At 41.3% G+C, this 22,333-nt stretch overlaps 1 protein-coding gene across 1 annotated transcript in view; it reads right to left on the reverse strand.

The window, feature by feature from the left end:
* SLC6A6 (solute carrier family 6 member 6) overlaps nt 1–22,333 on the reverse strand; it is a 168,379-nt gene that overhangs the window by 81,459 nt on the left and 64,587 nt on the right. The window lies entirely within an intron of this gene.

Consider the following 22,333-nt stretch of genomic DNA (forward strand, 5'->3'; position numbering starts at 1 on the left):
TGTGTAAGTGTGTGATGAGATTATATGTACATGTGAAAGTGTGTGTATGTGTGTGAGTGAGACTATATGTACATGTGTAAGTGTGAGATGAGATTATAATATGTACATGCATAAGTGTGTATGTATGTGTGAGTGAGATTATATGTACATGTGAAATTGTGTGTGAGTGAGTCAGATTATTTGTACATGTGGAAGTGTGTATGTTTGTGTGTGAGATTATATGTACATGTGTAACTGCATATGTATGTGTGTGAGATCACATGTACATGTGTAAATGCGTATGTGTGTGAGTAAGATTATATGTACATGTGTAAATGTGTATGTGTGTGAGTAAGATTATATGTACATGTGTGTGAGTGAGATTATATGTACATGTGTGTGAGTGAGATTATACAGGGAGTGCAGAATTATTAGGCAAATGAGTATTTTGACCACATCATCCTCTTTATGCATGTTGTCTTACTCCAAGCTGTATAGGCTCGAAAGCCTACTACCAATTAAGCATATTAGGTGATGTGCATCTCTGTAATGAGAAGGGGTGTGGTCTAATGACATCAACACCCTATATCAGGTGTGCATAATTATTAGGCAACTTCCTTTCCTTTGGCAAAATGGGTCAAAAGAAGGACTTGACAGGCTCAGAAAAGTCAAAAATAGTGAGATATCTTGCAGAGGGATGCAGCACTCTTAAAATTGCAAAGCTTCTAAAGCGTGATCATCGAACAATCAAGCGTTTCATTCAAAATAGTCAACAGGGTCGCAAGAAGCGTGTGGAAAAACCAAGGTGCAAAATAACTGCCCATGAACTGAGAAAAGTCAAGCGTGCAGCTGCCAAGATGCCACTTGCCACCAGTTTGGCCATATTTCAGAGCTGCAACATCACTGGAGTGCCCAAAAGCACAAGGTGTGCAATACTCAGAGACATGGCCATGGTAAGAAAGGCTGAAAGACGACCACCACTGAACAAGACACACAAGCTGAAACGTCAAGACTGGGCCAAGAAATATCTCAAGACTGATTTTTCTAAGGTTTTATGGACTGATGAAATGAGAGTGAGTCTTGATGGGCCAGATGGATGGGCCCGTGGCTGGATTGGTAAAGGGCAGAGAGCTCCAGTCCGACTCAGACGCCAGCAAGGTGGAGGTGGAGTACTGGTTTGGGCTGGTATCATCAAAGATGAGCTTGTGGGGCCTTTTCGGGTTGAGGATGGAGTCAAGCTCAACTCCCAGTCCTACTGCCAGTTTCTGGAAGACACCTTCTTCAAGCAGTGGTACAGGAAGAAGTCTGCATCCTTCAAGAAAAACATGATTTTCATGCCGGACAATGTTCCATCACACGCGTCCAAGTACTCCACAGCGTGGCTGGCAAGAAAGGGTATAAAAGAAGAAAATCTAATGACATGGCCTCCTTGTTCACCTGATCTGAACCCCATTGAGAACCTGTGGTCCATCATCAAATGTGAGATTTACAAGGAGGGAAAACAGTACACCTCTCTGAACAGTGTCTGGGAGGCTGTGGTTGCTGCTGCACGCAATGTTGATGGTGAACAGATCAAAACACTGACAGAATCCATGGATGGCAGGCTTTTGAGTGTCCTTGCAAAGAAAGGTGGCTATATTGGTCACTGATTTGTTTTTGTTTTGTTTTGAATGTCAGAAATGTATATTTGTGAATGTTGAGATGTTATATTGGTTTCACTGGTAAAAATAAATAATTGAAATGGGTATATATTTGTTTTTTTGTTAAGTTGCCTAATAATTATGCACAGTAATAGTCACCTGCACACACAGATATCCCCCTAAAATAGCTATAACTAAAAATAAACTAAAAACTACTTCCAAAACTATTCAGCTTAGATATTAAAGAGTTTTTTGGGTTCATTGAGAACATGGTTGTTGTTCAATAATAAAATTAATCCTCAAAAATACAACTTGCCTAATAATTCTGCACTCCCTGTATGTACATGTGTGTGAGTGAGATTATATGTATATGTGTGTATGTGTGTGAGTGAGATTATATTTACATGTGTGTGAGTGAGATTATATGTACATGTGTGTGAGTGAGATTATATGTACATGTGTGTGTATATATGTGAGTGAGATTATATGCACATGTGTATGTATGTATGTGAGATTATATGTACATGTGTATGTATGTGTGTGAGTGGGATTATATGTAAATGTGTGTGAGTGAGATTATATGTACATGTGTGTGTGTATATATGTGAGTGAGATTATATGTACATGTGTGTTGTGTATATATGTGAGTGAGATTGTATGTATGTATGTGAGATTATATGTACATGTGTATGTATGTGTGTGAGTGAGATTAAATTTACATGTGTGTGAGTGATATTATATGTACATGTGTGTGTATACAGTATATATAAATGAGATTATATGTACATATGTATGTGTGTGACTGAGATTATATGTACATGTGTATGAATGTGAGATTATATGTACATGTGTGTGTATGTGTGTGAGTGAGATTATATATACATGTGTGTGAGTGAGATTATATGTACATGTGTGTGAGTGAGATTATATGTACATGTGTGTATATATGTGAGTGAGATTATATATACATGTGTGTATATATGTGAGTGAGATTTTATGTACATGTGTATGTATGTATGTGAGATTATATGTACATGTGTATGTATGTGTGTGAGTGAGATTATATGTACATGTGTGAGTGAGATTATATGTACATGTGTGTGAGTGAGATTATATGTACATGTATGTGTATATATGTAAATGAGATTATATATACATATGTATGTGTGTGACTGAGATTATAAGTACATGTGTATGTATGTGAGATTATATGTACATGTGTGTGTATGTGTGTGAGTGAGATTATATGTACATGTGTGAGTGAGATTATATGTACATGTGTGTGTTTGTGAGTGAGATTATATGTTTGTGTGTATGTATGAGTGAGATTATATGTACATGTGTGTGTGTATGTATGTGACTGAGATTATATGTACGTGTGTGTGTATGTATGAGTGAGATTATACGCAAATAAAGTAAGCGAGTAGCCAGGCGTCTTAAATTAAAAGTTCCAAACTTTAATGGTCAAATTAAAATCTTTAACAGGATTCAATAGAATGGTCTGACATGTTTCGGCCCATGGCCTTAATCTTAGACAGTGATTCTATACAGAAAACCGCCAACATTTAAAAGCAGTACTTGAACCCTATTGGTTGCTCAAGAAATTGTAATCATCAATAACAGCTGAGATTACATACATGGGTGCAGGGAGGACAAAATTAAACAATATAACAAATTATCCTAGGTTAATGAAAATGTAAATGTAACATATTTATGCTCATTCAAGAATATACATAATTCCGCAAGTAGAATACAAAGGAATCTATTTCCCAAACAATATATGTTGCAAGTTTAAAAAATGCAAGAAAATTGATAAGTTTAATTGAAGATGAAAAAGGGGGGATTATATGTATATGTGTGTGTATGTGTGTGTGTGAGATTATATGTACATGTGTGTGTGTATGTATGTGAGTGAGATTATATGTACATGTGTATGTGAGCGAAATTATATGTACATGTGGGTGCATGCATGTGAGTGAGATTATATGTACATTTGGGTGCATGTGTGTATGTATGTGAGTGAAATTATATGTACATGTGTATGTGAGTGAGATTATATGTAGATGTGGGTGCATGTATGTGAGTGAGATTATATGTACATGTGTGTACGTATGTGAGTGAGATAATATGTACATGTGTATGTGAGTGAGATTATATGTACATGTGGGTGCATGTATGTAAGTGAGATAATATGTACATGTGTATGTGAGTGAGATTATATGTACATGTGGGTGCATGTATGTGAGTGAGATTATATGTACATGTGTGTGTATGTATGTGAGTGAGATAATATGTACATGTGTGTATGTATGTGAGTGAGATTATATGTACATGTGGGTGCATGTATGTGAGTGAGATTATATGTACATGTGTGTATGTATGTGAGTGAGATAATATGTACATGTGTGTGTATGTATGTGAGTGAGATAATATGTACATGTGTGTGTATGTATGTGAGTGAGATAATATGTACATGCGTGTGTATGTATGTGAGTGAGATTATATGTACATGTGGGTGCATGTATGTAAGTGAGATAATATGTACATGTGTGTGAGTGAGATTATATGTACATGTGTGTGTATGTATGTGAGTGAGATTATATGTACATGTGTGTGTATGTGTGTGAGTGAGATTATATGTACATGTGTGTGTATGTATGTGAGTGAGATTATATGTACATGTGTGTGTATGTATGTGAGTGAGATTATATGTACATGTGTGTGTATGTGTGTGAGGGAGATTATATGTACATGTGTGTGTATGTGTGTGAGGGAGATTATATGTATGTGTTGCAGCTCACATCAGGGTCTGTACTTTCAACGAACAGCTACAAAAGGAATTTCCTTTCATCACAAAGACCTGTGTCTCACGCTTCTTTGATGCCATTTCTATATATAAATTTGAAATTAGTCTTTATTTGGATAATCAAACAATTGATTCAGTAGCTCATACAACCCCACTGCTTACTTACAATAAAACTGTAATTTTTAGCAGACTTGACTAAAGCTGTGGCATATGCAACAGGAACAGATGACAAACAGAACACCCAAACGTTAGCAGTGATATTGGTGCTCAGCATAGAACAGCTGAGACTGAATAGACTGGAGAGGCTGCAGAGTTCTGTTAATGGATTGTGGAATCAAGCCTCTTGAGCCCCTCCTTATATCTGTGCCATGGGTATGCCTGGGCACGTCTGCACAGCAGTTATAGATTTACCCTGGCACAATAGCTAGTGTATGTAAAAGGCCAAGCGCACACTCAAGTAAATAAAAAACAAAAGCTACCCAATCAAAAATTGGCACTCTATTCACTAATTTACAGTAACTGGTTTCCGCACATTCATATTCATGTCTGTGTGTCAGCCAGAAGTCACAGAACAGCACAATGAACTGATTTCTAAACTGCATTTGAATGTAACATTGTAAAAGTATCAGTTTCAGCAGCCCATATCCCCCCCCCCCCCGTACCTATCAGTGTCTGCTGCACTTCTCTGCTGAACTCCGGTACCTGTCAGTGTCTGCTGCACTCCTGTACCTGTCAGTATCTACTCCACTCCTGTACCAGTCAGTATCTGCTGCACTCTTGTACCCGTCAGTATCTGCTGCACTCCTTTATCTATCAGTATCTGCTGCACCCTGTATCTGTCAGTATCTGATGCACTCCTGTACCTGTCAGTGTCTGCTGCACTGCGGTATCTATCAGTATCTGCTGCACTGCTGTATCTGTCAGTAGCTGCTGCACTCCTGTATCTGTCAGTATCTGCTGCACTGCTGTATCTGTCAGTATCTGCTGCACTCCTGTATCTGTCAGTATCTACTGCACTCCTGTACCTGTCAGTATCTGCTGCACTCCTGTATCTTTCAGTATCTGCTACACTCCTGTATCTGTCAGTATCTGCTGCACTCCTGTATCTGTCAGTGTCTGCTGCACTCCTGTACCTGTCAGTATCTGCTGCACTCCTGTACCTGTCAGTATCTGCTGCACTCCTGTATCTGTCAGTACCTGCTGCACTCCTGTATCTGTCAGTATCTGATGCACTCCTGTATCTGTCAGTATCTGATGCACTCCTGTATATATCAGTATCTGCTGCACTCCTGTACCTGTCAGTGTCTGCTGCACTCCTGTATCTGTCAGTATCTGCTGCACTAATGTATCTGTCAGAATCTGCTACACTCCTGTATATAACAGTATCTGCTGCGCTCCTGTACCTGTCAGTGTCTGCTGCACTCCTGGATCTGTCAGTATCTGCTGCACTCCTGTATCTGTCAGTAACTGCAGCACTCCTGTACCTGTCAGTATCTGCTGCACTCCTGTATATATCAGTATCTGCTGCACTCCTGTATCTGTCAGTATCTGCTGCACTCCTGTACCTGTCAGTGTCTGCTGCACTCCTGTATCTGTCAGTATATGCTGCACTCCTTTATCTGTCAGTATCTGCTGCACTCCTGTATATATCAGTATCTGCTGCACTCCTGTACCTGTCAGTGTCTGCTGCACTCCTGTATCTGTCAGTATCTGCTGCACTCCTGTATCTGTCAGTAGCTGATGCACTCCTGTACCTGTCAGTGTCTGCTGCACTCCTGTATCTATCAGTATCTGCTGCACTCCTGTATCTGTCAGTAGCTGCAGCACTCCTGTACCTGTCAGTGTCTGCTGCACTCCTGTATCTGTCAGTATCTGCTGCACTCCTGTATCTGTCATTAGCTGCAGCACTCCTGTACCTGTCAGTATCTGCTGCACTCCTGTACCTGTCAGTATCTGCTGCACTCCTGTATATATCAGTATCTGCTGCACTCCTGTATCTGTCAGTATCTGATGCACTCCTGTATATATCAGTATCTGATGCACTCCTGTATCTGTCAGTATCTGCTGCACTCCTGTATATATCAGTATCTGCTGCACTCCTGTATCTGTCAGTATCTGCTGCACTCCTGTATATATCAGTATCTGATGCACTCCTGTATCTGTCAGTATCTGCTGCACTCCTGTATCTGTCAGTATCTGCTGCACTCCTGTATATATCAGTATCTGATGCACTCCTGTATCTGTCAGTATCTGCTGCACTCTTGTATCTGTCAGTATCTGCTGCACTCCTGTATATATCAGTATCTAATGCACTCCTGTATCTGTTAGTATCTTCTGCTCTCCTGTATCTGTCAGTATCTGCTGCACTCCTGTATATATCAATATCTGCTGCACTCCTGTATCTGTCAGTATCTGCTGCACTCCTGTATCTGTCAGTATCTGATGCACTCCTGTATATATCAGTATCTGCTGCACTCCTGTATCTGTCAGTATCTGCTGCACTCCTGTATCTGTCAGTATCTGATGCACTGCTGTATATATTAGTATCTGCTGCACTCCTGTATCTGTCAGTGTCTGCTGCACTCCTGTACCTGTCAGTATCTGCTGCACTCCTGTACCTGTCAGTATCTGCTGCACTCCTGTATCTGTCAGTATCTGCTGCACTCCTGTATCTGTCAGTGTCTGCTGCACTCCTGTATCTGTCAGTATCTACTGCACTCCTGTACCTGTCAGTGTCTGCTGCACTCCTGTATCTGTCAGTATCTGCTGCACTCCTGTATCTGTCAGTATCTGCTGCACTCCTGTACCTGTCAGTGTCTGCTGCACTCCTGTATCTGTCAGTATCTGCTGCACTCCTGTATATATCAGTATCTGCTGCACTACTGTATCTGTCAGTGTCTGCTGCACTCCTGTACCTGTCAGTATCTGCTGCACTCCTGTATCTGTCAGTGTCTGCTGCACTCCTGTATCTGTCAGTATCTGCTGCACTCCTGTACCTGTCAGTGTCTGCTGCACTCCTGTATCTGTCAGTATATGCTGCACTCCTTTATCTGTCAGTATCTGCTGCACTCCTGTATATATCAGTATCAGCTGCACTCCTGTACCTGTCAGTGTCTGCTGCACTCCTGTATCTGTCAGTATCTGCTGCACTCCTGTATCTGTCAGTAGCTGATGCACTCCTGTACCTGTCAGTGTCTGCTGCACTCCTGTATCTATCAGTATCTGCTGCACTCCTGTATCTGTCAGTAGCTGCAGCACTCCTGTACCTGTCAGTGTCTGCTGCACTCCTGTATCTGTCAGTATCTGCTGCACTCCTGTATCTGTCAGTAGCTGCAGCACTCCTGTACCTGTCAGTATCTGCTGCACTCCTGTATCTGTCAGTATCTGCTGCACTCCTGTATATATCAGTATCTACTGCACTCCTATATCTGTCAGTATCTGCTGCACTCCTGTATATATCAGTATCTGCTGCACTCCTATATCTGTCAGTATCTGCTGCACTCCTGTCTATATCAGTATCTGCTGCACTCCTGTATCTGTCAGTATCTGCTGCACTCCTGTATATATCAGTATCTGATGCACTCCTGCATCTGTCAGTATCTGCTGCACTCCTGTATCTGTCAGTATCTGCTGCACTCCTGTATATATCAGTATCTGATGCACTCCTGTATCTGTCAGTATCTGGTGCACTCTTGTATCTGTCAGTATCTGCTGCACTCCTGTATATATCAGTATCTAATGCACTCCTGTATCTCTTAGTATCTTCTGCTCTCCTGTATCTGTCAGTATCTGCTGCACTCCTGTATATATCAGTATCTGATGCACTCCTGTATCTGTCAGTATCTGCTGCACTCCTGTATCTGTCAGTATCTGATGCACTCCTGTATATATCAGTATCAGCTGCACTCCTGTATCTGTCAGTATCTGCTGCACTCCTGTATCTGTCAGTATCTGATGCACTGCTGTATATATCAGTATCTGCTGCACTCCTGTATCTGTCAGTGTCTGCTGCACTCCTGTACCTGTCAGTATCTGCTGCACTCCTGTACCTGTCAGTATCTGCTGCACTCCTGTATCTGTCAGTATCTGCTGCACTCCTGTATCTGTCAGTGTCTGCTGCACTCCTGTACCTGTCAGTATCTGCTGCACTCCTGTATCTGTCAGTATCTACTGCACTCCTGTACCTGTCAGTATCTGCTGCACTCCTGTATCTATCTGTCAGTATCTGCTGCACTCCTGTACCTGTCAGTGTCTGCTGCACTCCTGTATCTGTCAGTATCTGCTGCACTCCTGTATATATCAGTATCTGCTGCACTCCTGTATCTGTCAGTGTCTGCTGCACTCCTGTACCTGTCAGTATCTGCTGCACTCCTGTGTCTGTCAGTGTCTGCTGCACTCCTGTATCTGTCAGTATCTGCTGCACTCCTGTAGCTGTCAGTGTCTGCTGCACTCCTGTATCTGTCAGTATATGCTGCACTCCTTTATCTGTCAGTATCTGCTGCACTCCTGTATATATCAGTATCTGCTGCACTCCTGTACCTGTCAGTGTCTGCTGCACTCCTGTATCTGTCAGTATCTGCTGCACTCCTGTATCTGTCAGTAGCTGATGCACTCCTGTACCTGTCAGTGTCTGCTGCACTCCTGTATCTATCAGTATCTGCTGCACTCCTGTATCTGTCAGTAGCTGCAGCACTCCTGTACCTGTCAGTGTCTGCTGCACTCCTGTATCTGTCAGTATCTGCTGCACTCCTGTATCTGTCAGTAGCTGCAGCACTCCTGTACCTGTCAGTATCTGCTGCACTCCTGTACCTGTCAGTATCTGCTGCACTCCTGTATATATCAGTATCTGCTGCACTCCTGTATCTGTCAGTATCTGATGCACTCCTGTATATATCAGTATCTGATGCACTCCTGTATCTGTCAGTATCTGCTGCACTCCTGTATATATCAGTATCTGCTGCACTCCTGTATCTGTCAGTATCTGCTGCACTCCTGTATATATCAGTATCTGATGCACTCCTGTATCTGTCAGTATCTGCTGCACTCCTGTATCTGTCAGTATCTGCTGCACTCCTGTATATATCAGTATCTGATGCACTCCTGTATCTGTCAGTATCTGCTGCACTCTTGTATCTGTCAGTATCTGCTGCACTCCTGTATATATCAGTATCTGATGCACTCCTGTATCTGTCAGTATCTGCTGCACTCTTGTATCTGTCAGTATCTGCTGCACTCCTGTATATATCAGTATCTAATGCACTCCTGTATCTGTTAGTATTGTCTGCTCTCCTGTATCTGTCAGTATCTGCTGCACTCCTGTATATATCAGTATCTGATGCACTCCTGTATCTGTCAGTATCTGCTGCACTCCTGTATCTGTCAGTATCTGATGCACTCCTGTATCTGTCAGTATCTGATGCACTGCTGTATATATCAGTATCTGCTGCACTCCTGTATCTGTCAGTGTCTGCTGCACTCCTGTACCTGTCAGTATCTGCTGCACTCCTGTACCTGTCAGTATCTGCTGCACTCCTGTATCTGTCAGTATCTGCTGCACCCCTGTATCTGTCAGTGTCTGCTGCACTCCTGTACCTGTCAGTATCTGCTGCACTCCTGTATCTGTCAGTATCTACTGCACTCCTGAACCTGTCAGTATCTGCTGCACTCCTGTATCTGTCAGTATCTGCTGCACTCCTGTACCTGTCAGTGTCTGCTGCACTCCTGTATCTGTCAGTATCTGCTGCACTCCTGTATATATCAGTATCTGCTGCACTCCTGTATCTGTCAGTGTCTGCTGCACTCCTGTACCTGTCAGTATCTGCTGCACTCCTGTGTCTGTCAGTGTCTGCTGCACTCCTGTATCTGTCAGTATCTGCTGCACTCCTGTAGCTGTCAGTGTCTTCTGCACTCCTGTATCTGTCAGTATATGCTGCACTCCTTTATCTGTCAGTATCTGCTGCACTCCTGTACCTGTCAGTGTCTGCTGCACTCCTGTATCTGTCAGTATCTGCTGCACTCCTGTATCTGTCAGTAGCTGATGCACTCCTGTACCTGTCAGTGTCTGCTGCACTCCTGTATCTATCAGTATCTGCTGCACTCCTGTATCTGTCAGTAGCTGCAGCACTCCTGTACCTGTCAGTGTCTGCTGCACTCCTGTATCTGTCAGTATCTGCTGCACTCCTGTATCTGTCAGTAGCTGCAGCACTCCTGTACCTGTCAGTATCTGCTGCACTCCTGTACCTGTCAGTATCTGCTGCACTCCTGTATATATCAGTATCTGCTGCACTCCTGTATCTGTCAGTATCTGATGCACTCCTGTATATATCAGTATCTGATGCACTCCTGTATCTGTCAGTATCTGCTGCACTCCTGTATATATCAGTATCTGCTGCACTCCTGTATCTGTCAGTATCTGCTGCACTCCTGTATATATCAGTATCTGATGCACTCCTGTATCTGTCAGTATCTGCTGCACTCCTGTATCTGTCAGTATCTGCTGCACTCCTGTATATATCAGTATCTGATGCACTCCTGTATCTGTCAGTATCTGCTGCACTCTTGTATCTGTCAGTATCTGCTGCACTCCTGTATATATCAGTATCTGATGCACTCCTGTATCTGTCAGTATCTGCTGCACTCTTGTATCTGTCAGTATCTGCTGCACTCCTGTATATATCAGTATCTAATGCACTCCTGTATCTGTTAGTATTGTCTGCTCTCCTGTATCTGTCAGTATCTGCTGCACTCCTGTATATATCAGTATCTGATGCACTCCTGTATCTGTCAGTATCTGCTGCACTCCTGTATCTGTCAGTATCTGATGCACTCCTGTATCTGTCAGTATCTGATGCACTGCTGTATATATCAGTATCTGCTGCACTCCTGTATCTGTCAGTGTCTGCTGCACTCCTGTACCTGTCAGTATCTGCTGCACTCCTGTACCTGTCAGTATCTGCTGCACTCCTGTATCTGTCAGTATCTGCTGCAGTCCTGTATCTGTCAGTGTCTGCTGCACTCCTGTACCTGTCAGTATCTGCTGCACTCCTGTATCTGTCAGTATCTACTGCACTCCTGAACCTGTCAGTATCTGCTGCACTCCTGTATCTGTCAGTATCTGCTGCACTCCTGTACCTGTCAGTGTCTGCTGCACTCCTGTATCTGTCAGTATCTGCTGCACTCCTGTATATATCAGTATCTGCTGCACTCCTGTATCTGTCAGTATCTGCTGCACTCCTGTATCTGTCAGTATCTGATGCACTCCTTTACCTGTCAGTGTCTGCTGCACTCCTGTATCTGTCAGTATCTGCTGCACTCCTGTATATATCAGTATCTGCTGCACTCCTGTATCTGTCAGTGTCTGCTGCACTCCTGTACCTGTCAGTATCTGCTGCACTCCTGTATCTGTCAGTGTCTGCTGCACTCCTCTATCTGTCAGTATCTGCTGCACTCCTGTATCTGTCATTATCTGCTGCAATCCTGTATCTATCAGTATCTGCTGCACTCCTGTATCTGTCAGTATCTGCTGCACTCCTGTATCTGTCAGTATCTGCTGCACTCCTGTACCTGTCAGTATCTGCTGCACTCCTGTATCTGTCAGTGTCTGCTGCACTCCTGTATCTGTCATTATCTGCTGCACTCCTGTATCTGTCATTATCTGCTGCACTCCTGTATCTGTCAGTATCTGCTGCACTCCTGTATCTGTCATTATCTGCTGCACTCCTGTATCTGTCAGTATCTGCTACACTCCTGTATATATCAGTATCTGCTGCACTCCTGTATCTGTCAGTATCTGCTGCACTCCTGTACCTGTCAGTATCTGCTGCACTCCTGTATCTGTCAGTGTCTGCTGCACTCCTGTATCTGTCAGTATCTGCTGCACTCCTGTATCTATCAGTATCTGCTGCACTCCTGTATCTGTCAGTATCTGCTGCACTCCTGTATCTATCAGTATCTGCTGCACTCCTGTATCTGTCAGTATCTGATGCACTCCTGTATCTGTCAGTATCTACTGCACTCCTGTATCTGTCAGTATCTGATGCACTCCTGTATCTGTCAGTATCTGCTGCACTGCTGTATATATCAGTATCTGCTGCACTCCTGTATCTGTCAGTATCTGCTGCACTCTTGTATCTGTCAGTATCTGCTGCACTCCTGTATCTGTCAGTATCTGCTGCACTTCTGTATATATCAGTATCTGCTGCACTCCTGTATCTGTCAGTATCTGCTGCACTCCTGTATATATCAGTATCTAATGCACTCCTGTACCTGTCAGTATCTGCTGCACTCCTGTATCTGTCAGTATCTGCTGCACTCCTGTATCTGTCAGTATCTGATGCACTCCTTTACCTGTCAGTGTCTGCTGCACTCCTGTATCTGTCAGTATCTGCTGCACTCCTGTATATATCAGTATCTGCTGCACTCCTGTATCTGTCAGTGTCTGCTGCACTCCTGTACCTGTCAGTATCTGCTGCACTCCTGTATCTGTCAGTGTCTGCTGCACTCCTGTATCTGTCATTATCTGCTGCAATCCTGTATCTATCAGTATCTGCTGCACTCCTGTATCTGTCAGTATCTGCTGCACTCCTGTATCTGTCAGTATCTGCTGCACTCCTGTACCTGTCAGTGTCTGCTGCACTCCTGTATCTGTCAGTATCTGCTGCACTCCTGTATCTGTCATTATCTGCTGCACTCCTGTATCTATCAGTATCTGCTGCACTCCTGTATCTGTCAGTATCTGCTGCACTCCTGTATCTGTCAGTATCTGATGCACTCCTGTACCTGTCAGTGTCTGCTGCACTCCTGTATCTGTCAGTATCTGCTGCACTCCTGTACCTGTCAGTATCTGCTGCACTCCTGTATCTGTCAGTATCTACTGCACTCCTGTATCTGTCAGTATCTGATGCACTCCTGTACCTGTCAGTGTCTGCTGCACTCCTGTATCTGTCAGTATCTGCTGCACTCCTGTACCTGTCAGTATCTGCTGCACTCCTGTATCTGTCAGTATCTGCTGCACTCCTGTATCTGTCAGTATCTGCTGCACTCCTGTATCTGTCAGTATCTGCTGCACTCCTGTATATATCAGTATCTGCTGCACTCCTGTATATATCAGTATCTGCTGCACTCCTGTATCTGTCAGTATCTGCTGCACTCCTGTATCTGTCAGTATCTGCTGCACTCCTGTACCTGTCAGTGTCTGCTGCACTCCTGTATCTGTCAGTATCTGCTGCACTCCTGTATCTGTCATTATCTGCTGCACTCCTGTATCTGTCAGTATCTGATGCACTCCTGTATATATCAGTATCTGCTGCACTCCTGTACCTGTCAGTATCTGCTGCACTCCTGTACCTGTCAGTATCTGCTGCACTCCTGTATCTATCAGTATCTGCTGCACTCCTATATCTGTCAGTATCTGCTGCACTCCTGTATCTGTCATTATCTGCTGCACTCCTGTATCTGTCAGTATCTGATGCACTCCTGTATATATCAGTATCTGCTGCACTCCTGTATCTGTCAGTATCTGCTGCACTCCTGTACCTGTCAGTATCTGCTGCACTCCTGTATCTGTCATTATCTACATTTCACAAATATATATTATGATAAAACTGTATCTAATATAATCACCTGATGATTATCAGTTATTTATGTGCTTAAATTGCACTTTATCATTTGATATTGATAGTTTAAGGGTCATTTACACCACAGTTTGCTGTACTATTATACCCCTTTAAGTGAATAAATCTGTATCCCATGCTTTTTGTGTCATCATCACTACGGATTTGCTTTGGGGCATATATTTTGTGATAATGAGTCTCACGATAAACCTATGAAATGCCTGACAAGGAAGACGTAATTCACGTGGCTTAATTAAAACAAACCATGGCTGCTAGCCAGAGCTCCAAGCTGTCCTGCTTATAGGGATTTTAAATTTTGTGATTCAGACAGAGCATACAGTTTTAAATATGCTTTCAATTTATTTCTATTATTAAATTTGCTTCGTTCCCATGATATTCTTTTTTGAAGAGATACCTAGGTAGGGGTCTGGAGCACTACATGACAGGAAATAGTGCTGTCCTGAGCTGTAATCCCTGCTTTTCAACAAAGGATACCAATAGAAAAAAGAAAATTCCATAATAGACGTACATTAGAAAGTTGTTTAAAATGTCTGCTCTGTCTGAATCATAAAGGTAGATGTTTATCTCACTATACAGGTTCTGGGGTCTGATATACAGAAGCTCACAGCTCAGGTGAGATAATCTAACATTTCAGTACTGTAAATAAAGACAGATGTTTATCTCACTATACAGGTTCTGGGGTCTGATATACAGAAGCTCACAGCTCAGGTGAGATGATCTAACATTTCAGTACTGTAAATAAAGACAGATGTTTATCTCACTATACAGGTTCTGGGGTCTGATATACAGAAGCTCACAGCTCAGGTGAGATGATCTAACATTTCAGTACTGTAAATAAAGACAGATGTTTATCTCACTATACAGGTTCTGGGGTCTGATATACAGAAGCTCATTGCTCAGGTGAGATGATCTAACATTTCAGTACTGTAAATAAAGACTGATGTTTATCTCACTATACAGGTTCTGGGGTCTGATATACAGAAGCTCACAGCTCAGGTGAGATGATCTAACATTTCAGTACTGTAAATAAAGACTGATGTTTATCTCACTATACAGGTTCTGGGGTCTGATATACAGAAGCTCACAGCTCAGGTGAGATGATCTAACATTTCAGTACTGTAAATAAAGACTGATGTTTATCTCACTATACAGGTTCTGGGGTCTGATATACAGAAGCTCAAAGCTCAGGTGAGATGATCTCACATTTCAGTACTGTAAATAAAGACAGATGTTTATCTCACTATACAGGTTCTGGGGTCTGATATACAGAAGCTCACAGCTCAGGTGAGATGATCTAACATTTCAGTACTGTAAATAAAGACAGATGTTTATCTCACTATACAGGTTCTGGGGTCTGATATACAAAAGCTCACAGCTCAGGTGAGATGATCTAACATTTCAGTACTGTAAATAAAGACAGATGTTTATCTCACTATACAGGTTCTGGGGTCTGATATACAGAAGCTCATTGCTCAGGTGAGATGATCTAACATTTCAGTACTGTAAATAAAGACAGATGTTTATCTCACTATACAGGTTCTGGGGTCTGATATACAGAAGCTCACAGCTCAGGTGAGATAATCTAACATTTCAGTACTGTAAATAAAGACAGATGTTTATCTCACTATACAGGTTCTGGGGTCTGATATACAGAAGCTCACAGCTCAGGATGAGATGAATCTAACATTTCAGTACTGTAAATAAAGACAGATGTTTATCTCACTATACAGGTTCTGGGGTCTGATATACAGAAGCTCACAGCTCAGGTGAGATAATCTAACATTTCAGTACTGTAAATAAAGACAGATGTTTATCTCACTATACAGGTTCTGTGGGTCTGATATACAGAAGCTCACAGCTCAGGTGAGATAATCTAACATTTCAGTACTGTAAATAAAGACAGATGTTTATCTCACTATACAGGTTCTGGGGTCTGATATACAGAAGCTCACAGCTCAGGTGAGATAATCTAACATTTCAGTACTGTAAATAAAGACAGATGTTTATCTCACTATACAGGTTCTGGGGTCTGATATACAGAAGCTCACAGCTCAGGTGAGATGATCTAACATTTCAGTACTGTAAATAAAGACAGATGTTTATCTCACTATACAGGTTCTGGGGTCTGATATACAGAAGCTCACAGCTCAGGTGAGATGATCTAACATTTCAGTACTGTAAATAAAGACAGATGTTTATCTCACTATACAGGTTCTGGGGTCTGATATACAGAAGCTCACAGCTCAGGTGAGATGATCTAACATTTCAGTACTGTAAATAAAGACTGATGTTTATCTCACTATACAGGTTCTGGGGTCTGATATACAGAAGCTCACAGCTCAGGTGAGATGATCTAACATTTCAGTACTGTAAATAAAGACAGATGTTTATCTCACTATACAGGTTCTGGGGTCTGATATACAGAAGCTCACAGCTCAGGTGAGATGATCTAACATTTCAGTACTGTAAATAAAGACAGATGTTTATCTCACTATACAGGTTCTGGGGTCTGATATACAGAAGCTCACAGCTCAGGTGAGAATGATCTAACATTTCAGTACTGTAAATAAAGACAGATGTTTATCTCACTATACAGGTTCTGGGGTCTGATATACAGAAGCTCATTGCTCAGGTGAGATGATCTAACATTTCAGTACTGTAAATAAAGACAGATGTTTATCTCACTATACAGGTTCTGGGGTCTGATATACAGAAGCTCATTGCTCAGGTGAGATAATCTAACATTTCAGTACTGTAAATAAAGACAGATGTTTATCTCACTATACAGGTTCTGGGGTCTGATATACAAAAGCTCACAGCTCAGGTGAGATGATCTAACATTTCAGTACTGTAAATAAAGACAGATGTTTATCTCACTATACAGGTTCTGGGGTCTGATATACAGAAGCTCACAGCTCAGGTGAGATGATCTAACATTTCAGTACTGTAAAATAAAGACAGATGTTTTATCTCACTATACAGGTTTTGGGGTCTGATATACAGAAGCTCACAGCTCAGGTGAGATAATCTAACATTTCAGTACTGTAAATAAAGACAGATGTTTATCTCACTATACAGGTTCTGGGGTCTGATATACAGAAGCTCACAGCTCAGGTGAGATGAATCTAACATTTCAGTACTGTAAATAAAGACAGATAGTTTATCTCACTATACAGGTTCTGGGGTCTGATATACAGAAGCTCACAGCTCAGAGTGAGATGATCTAACATTTCAGTACTGTAAATAAAGACAGATGTTTATCTCACTATACAGGTTCTGGGGTCTGATATACAGAAGCTCACAGCTCAGGTGAGATGATCTAACATTTCAGTACTGTAAATAAAGACAGATGTTTATCTCACTATACAGGTTCTGGGGTCTGATATACAGGAAGCTCACAGCTCAGGTGAGATGATCTAACATTTCAGTACTGTAAATAAAGACAGATGTTTATCTCACTATACAGGTTCTGGGGTCTGATATACAGAAGCTCACAGCTCAGGTGAGATGATCTAACATTTCAGTACTGTAAATAAAGACAGATGTTTATCTCACTATACAGGTTCTGGGGTCTGATATACAGAAGCTCATTGCTCAGGTGAGATGATCTAACATTTCAGTACTGTAAATAAAGACAGATGTTTATCTCACTATACAGGTTCTGGGGTCTGATATACAGAAGCTCACAGCTCAGGTGAGATGATCTAACATTTCAGTACTGTAAATAAAGACAGATGTTTATCTCACTATACAGGTTCTGGGGTCTGATATACAGAAGCTCACAGCTCAGGTGAGATGATCTAACATTTCAGTACTGTAAATAAAGACAGATGTTTATCTCACTATACAGGTTCTGGGGTCTGATATACAGAAGCTCACAGCTCAGGTGAGATAATCTAACATTTCAGTACTGTAAATAAAGACAGATGTTTATCTCACTATACAGGTTCTGGGGTCTGATATACAGAAGCTCACAGCTCAGGTGAGATGATCTAACATTTCAGTACTGTAAATAAAGACAGATGTTTATCTCACTATACAGGTTCTGGGGTCTGATATACAGAAGCTCACAGCTCAGGTGAGATGATCTAACATTTCAGTACTGTAAATAAAGACAGATGTTTATCTCACTATACAGGTTCTGGGGTCTGATATACAGAAGCTCACAGCTCAGGTGAGATGATCTAACATTTCAGTACTGTAAATAAAGACAGATGTTTATCTCACTATACAGGTTCTGGGGTCTGATATACAGAAGCTCACAGCTCAGGTGAGATGATCTAAACATTTCAGTACTGTAAATAAAGACAGATGTTTATCTCACTATACAGGTTCTGGGGTCCTGATATACAGAAGCTCACAGCTCAGGTGAGATGATCTAACATTTCAGTACTGTAAATAAAGACAGATGTTTATCTCACTATACAGGTTCTGGGGTCTGATATACAGAAGCTCACAGCTCAGGTGAGATGATCTAACATTTCAGTACTGTAAATAAAGACAGATGTTTATCTCACTATACAGGTTCTGGGGTCTGATATACAGAAGCTCACAGCTCAGGTGAGATGATCTAACATTTCAGTACTGTAAATAAAGACAGATGTTTATCTCACTATACAGGTTCTGGGGTCTGATATACAGAAGCTCACAGCTCAGGTGAGATGATCTCACATTTCAGTACTGTAAATAAAGACAGATGTTTATCTCACTATACAGGTTCTGGGGTCTGATATACAGAAGCTCACAGCTCAGGTGAGATAATCTAACATTTCAGTACTGTAAATAAAGGTAGATGTTTATCTCACTATACAGGTTCTGGGGTCTGATATACAGAAGCTCATTGCTCAGGTGAGATGATCTCACATTTCAGTACTGTAAATAAAGACAGATGTTTATCTCACTATACAGGTTCTGGGGTCTGATATACAGAAGCTCACAGCTCAGGTGAGATGATCTAACATTTCAGTACTGTAAATAAAGGACAGATGTTTATCTCACTATACAGGTTCTGGGGTCTGATATACAGAAGCTCACAGCTCAGGTGAGATGATCTAACATTTCAGTACTGTAAATAAAGACAGATGTTTATCTCACTATACAGGTTCTGGGGTCTGATATACAGAAGCTCACAGCTCAGGTGAGATGATCTAACATTTCAGTACTGTAAATAAAGGACAGATGTTTATCTCACTATACAGGTTCTGGGGTCTGATATACAGAAGCTCACAGCTCAGGTGAGATGATCTAACATTTCAGTACTGTAAATAAAGACAGATGTTTATCTCACTATACAGGTTCTGGGGTCTGATATACAGAAGCTCACAGCTCAGGTGAGATGATCTAACATTTCAGTACTGTAAATAAAGACAGATGTTTATCTCACTATACAGGTTCTGGGGTCTGATATACAGAAGCTCACAGCTCAGGTGAGATGATCTAACATTTCAGTACTGTAAATAAAGACAGATGTTTATCTCACTATACAGGTTCTGGGGTCTGATATACAGAAGCTCACAGCTCAGGTGAGATGAATCTAACATTTCAGTACTGTAAATAAAGACAGATGTTTATCTCACTATACAGGTTCTGGGGTCTGATATACAGAAGCTCACAGCTCAGGTGAGATGATCTAACATTTCAGTACTGTAAATAAAGACAGATGTTTATCTCACTATACAGGTTCTGGGGTCTGATATACAGAAGCTCATAGCTCAGGTGAGATGATCTAACATTTCAGTACTGTAAATAAAGACAGATGTTTATCTCACTATACAGGTTCTGGGGTCTGATATACAGAAGCTCATTGCTCAGGTGAGATATCTAACATTTCAGTACTGTAAATAAAGACAGATGTTTATCTCACTATACAGGTTCTGGGGTCTGATATACAGAAGCTCACAGCTCAGGTGAGATGATCTAACATTTCAGTACTGTAAATAAAGACAGATGTTTATCTCACTATACAGGTTCTGGGGTCTGATATACAGAAGCTCACAGCTCAGGTGAGATGATCTAACATTTCAGTACTGTAAATAAAGACAGATGTTTATCTCACTATACAGGTTCTGGGGTCTGATATACAGAAGCTCATTGCTCAGGTGAGATGATCTAACATTTCAGTACTGTAAATAAAGACAGATGTTTATCTCACTATACAGGTTCTGGGGTCTGATATACAGAAGCTCACAGCTCAGGTGAGATGATCTAACATTTCAGTACTGTAAATAAAGACAGATGTTTATCTCACTATACAGGTTCTGGGGTCTGATATACAGAAGCTCACTGCTCAGGTGAGATAATCTAACATTTCAGTACTGTAAATAAAGACAGATGTTTATCTCACTATACAGGTTCTGGGGTCTGATATACAGAAGCTCACAGCTCAGGTGAGATGATCTAACATTTCAGTACTGTAAATAAAGACAGATGTTTATCTCACTATACAGGTTCTGGGGTCTGATATACAGAAGCTCACAGCTCAGGTGAGATAATCTAACATTTCAGTACTGTAAATAAAGACAGATGTTTATCTCACTATACAGGTTCTGGGGTCTGATATACAGAAGCTCATTGCTCAGGTGAGATAATCTAACATTTCAGTACTGTAAATAAAGACAGATGTTTATCTCACTATACAGGTTCTGGGGTCTGATATACAGAAGCTCACAGCTCAGGTGAGATGATCTAACATTTCAGTACTGTAAATAAAGACAGATGTTTATCTCACTATACAGGTTCTGGGGTCTGATATACAGAAGCTCACAGCTCAGGTGAGATGATCTAACATTTCAGTACTGTAAATAAAGACAGATGTTTATCTCACTATACAGGTTCTGGGGTCTGATATACAGAAGCTCACAGCTCAGGTGAGATGATCTAACATTTCAGTACTGTAAATAAAGACAGATGTTTATCTCACTATACAGGTTCTGGGGTCTGATATACAGAAGCTCACAGCTCAGGTGAGATGATCTAACATTTCAGTACTGTAAATAAAGACAGATGTTTATCTCACTATACAGGTTCTGGGTCTGATATACAGAAGCTCATTGCTCAGGTGAGATGATCTAACATTTCAGTACTGTAAATAAAGACAGATGTTTATCTCACTATACAGGTTCTGGGTCTGATATACAGAAGCTCACAGCTTCAGGTGAGATAATCTAACATTTCAGTACTGTAAATAAAGACAGATGTTTATCTCACTATACAGGTTCTGGGGTCTGATATACAGAAGCTCACAGCTCAGGTGAGATAGATCTAACATTTCAGTACTGTAAATAAAGACAGATGTTTATCTCACTATACAGGTTCTGGGGTCTGATATACAGAAGCTCACAGCTCAGGTGAGATAATCTAACATTTCAGTACTGTAAATAAAGACAGATGTTTATCTCACTATACAGGTTCTGGGGTCTGATATACAGAAGCTCACAGCTCAGGTGAGATAATCTAACATTTCAGTACTGTAAATAAAGACAGATGTTTATCTCACTATACAGGTTCTGGGTCTGATATACAGAAGCTCACAGCTCAGGTGAGATGATCTAACATTTCAGTACTGTAAATAAAGACAGATGTTTATCTCACTATACAGGTTCTGGGTCTGATATACAGAAGCTCACAGCTCAGGTGAGAATGATCTAACATTTCAGTACTGTAAATAAAGACAGATGTTTATCTCACTATACAGGTTCTGGGGTCTGATATACAGAAGCTCATGCTCAGGTGAGATGATCTAACATTTCAGTACTGTAAATAAAGACAGATGTTTATCTCACTATACAGGTTCTGGGGTCTGATATACAGAAGCCTCACAGCTCAGGTGAGATGATCTAACATTTCAGTACTGTAAATAAAGACAGATGTTTATCTCACTATACAGGTTCTGGGGGGTCTGATATACAGAAGCTCACAGCTCAGGTGAGATAATCTAACATTTCAGTACTGTAAATAAAGACAGATGTTTATCTCACTATACAGGTTCTGGGGTCTGATATACAGAAGCTCACAGCTCAGGTGAGATGATCTAACATTTCAGTACTGTAAATAAAGACAGATGTTTATCTCACTATACAGGTTCTGGGGTCTGATATACAGAAGCTCACAGCTCAGGTGAGATGATCTAACATTTCAGTACTGTAAATAAAGACAGATGTTTATCTCACTATACAGGTTCTGGGGTCTGATATACAGAAGCTCACAGCTCAGGTGAGATGATCTAACATTTCAGTACTGTAAATAAAGACAGATGTTTATCTCACTATACAGGTTCT

Source organism: Bombina bombina, chromosome 7 (assembly GCF_027579735.1).
Source record: "Bombina bombina isolate aBomBom1 chromosome 7, aBomBom1.pri, whole genome shotgun sequence".
NCBI lineage: Eukaryota > Metazoa > Chordata > Amphibia > Anura > Bombinatoridae > Bombina > Bombina bombina.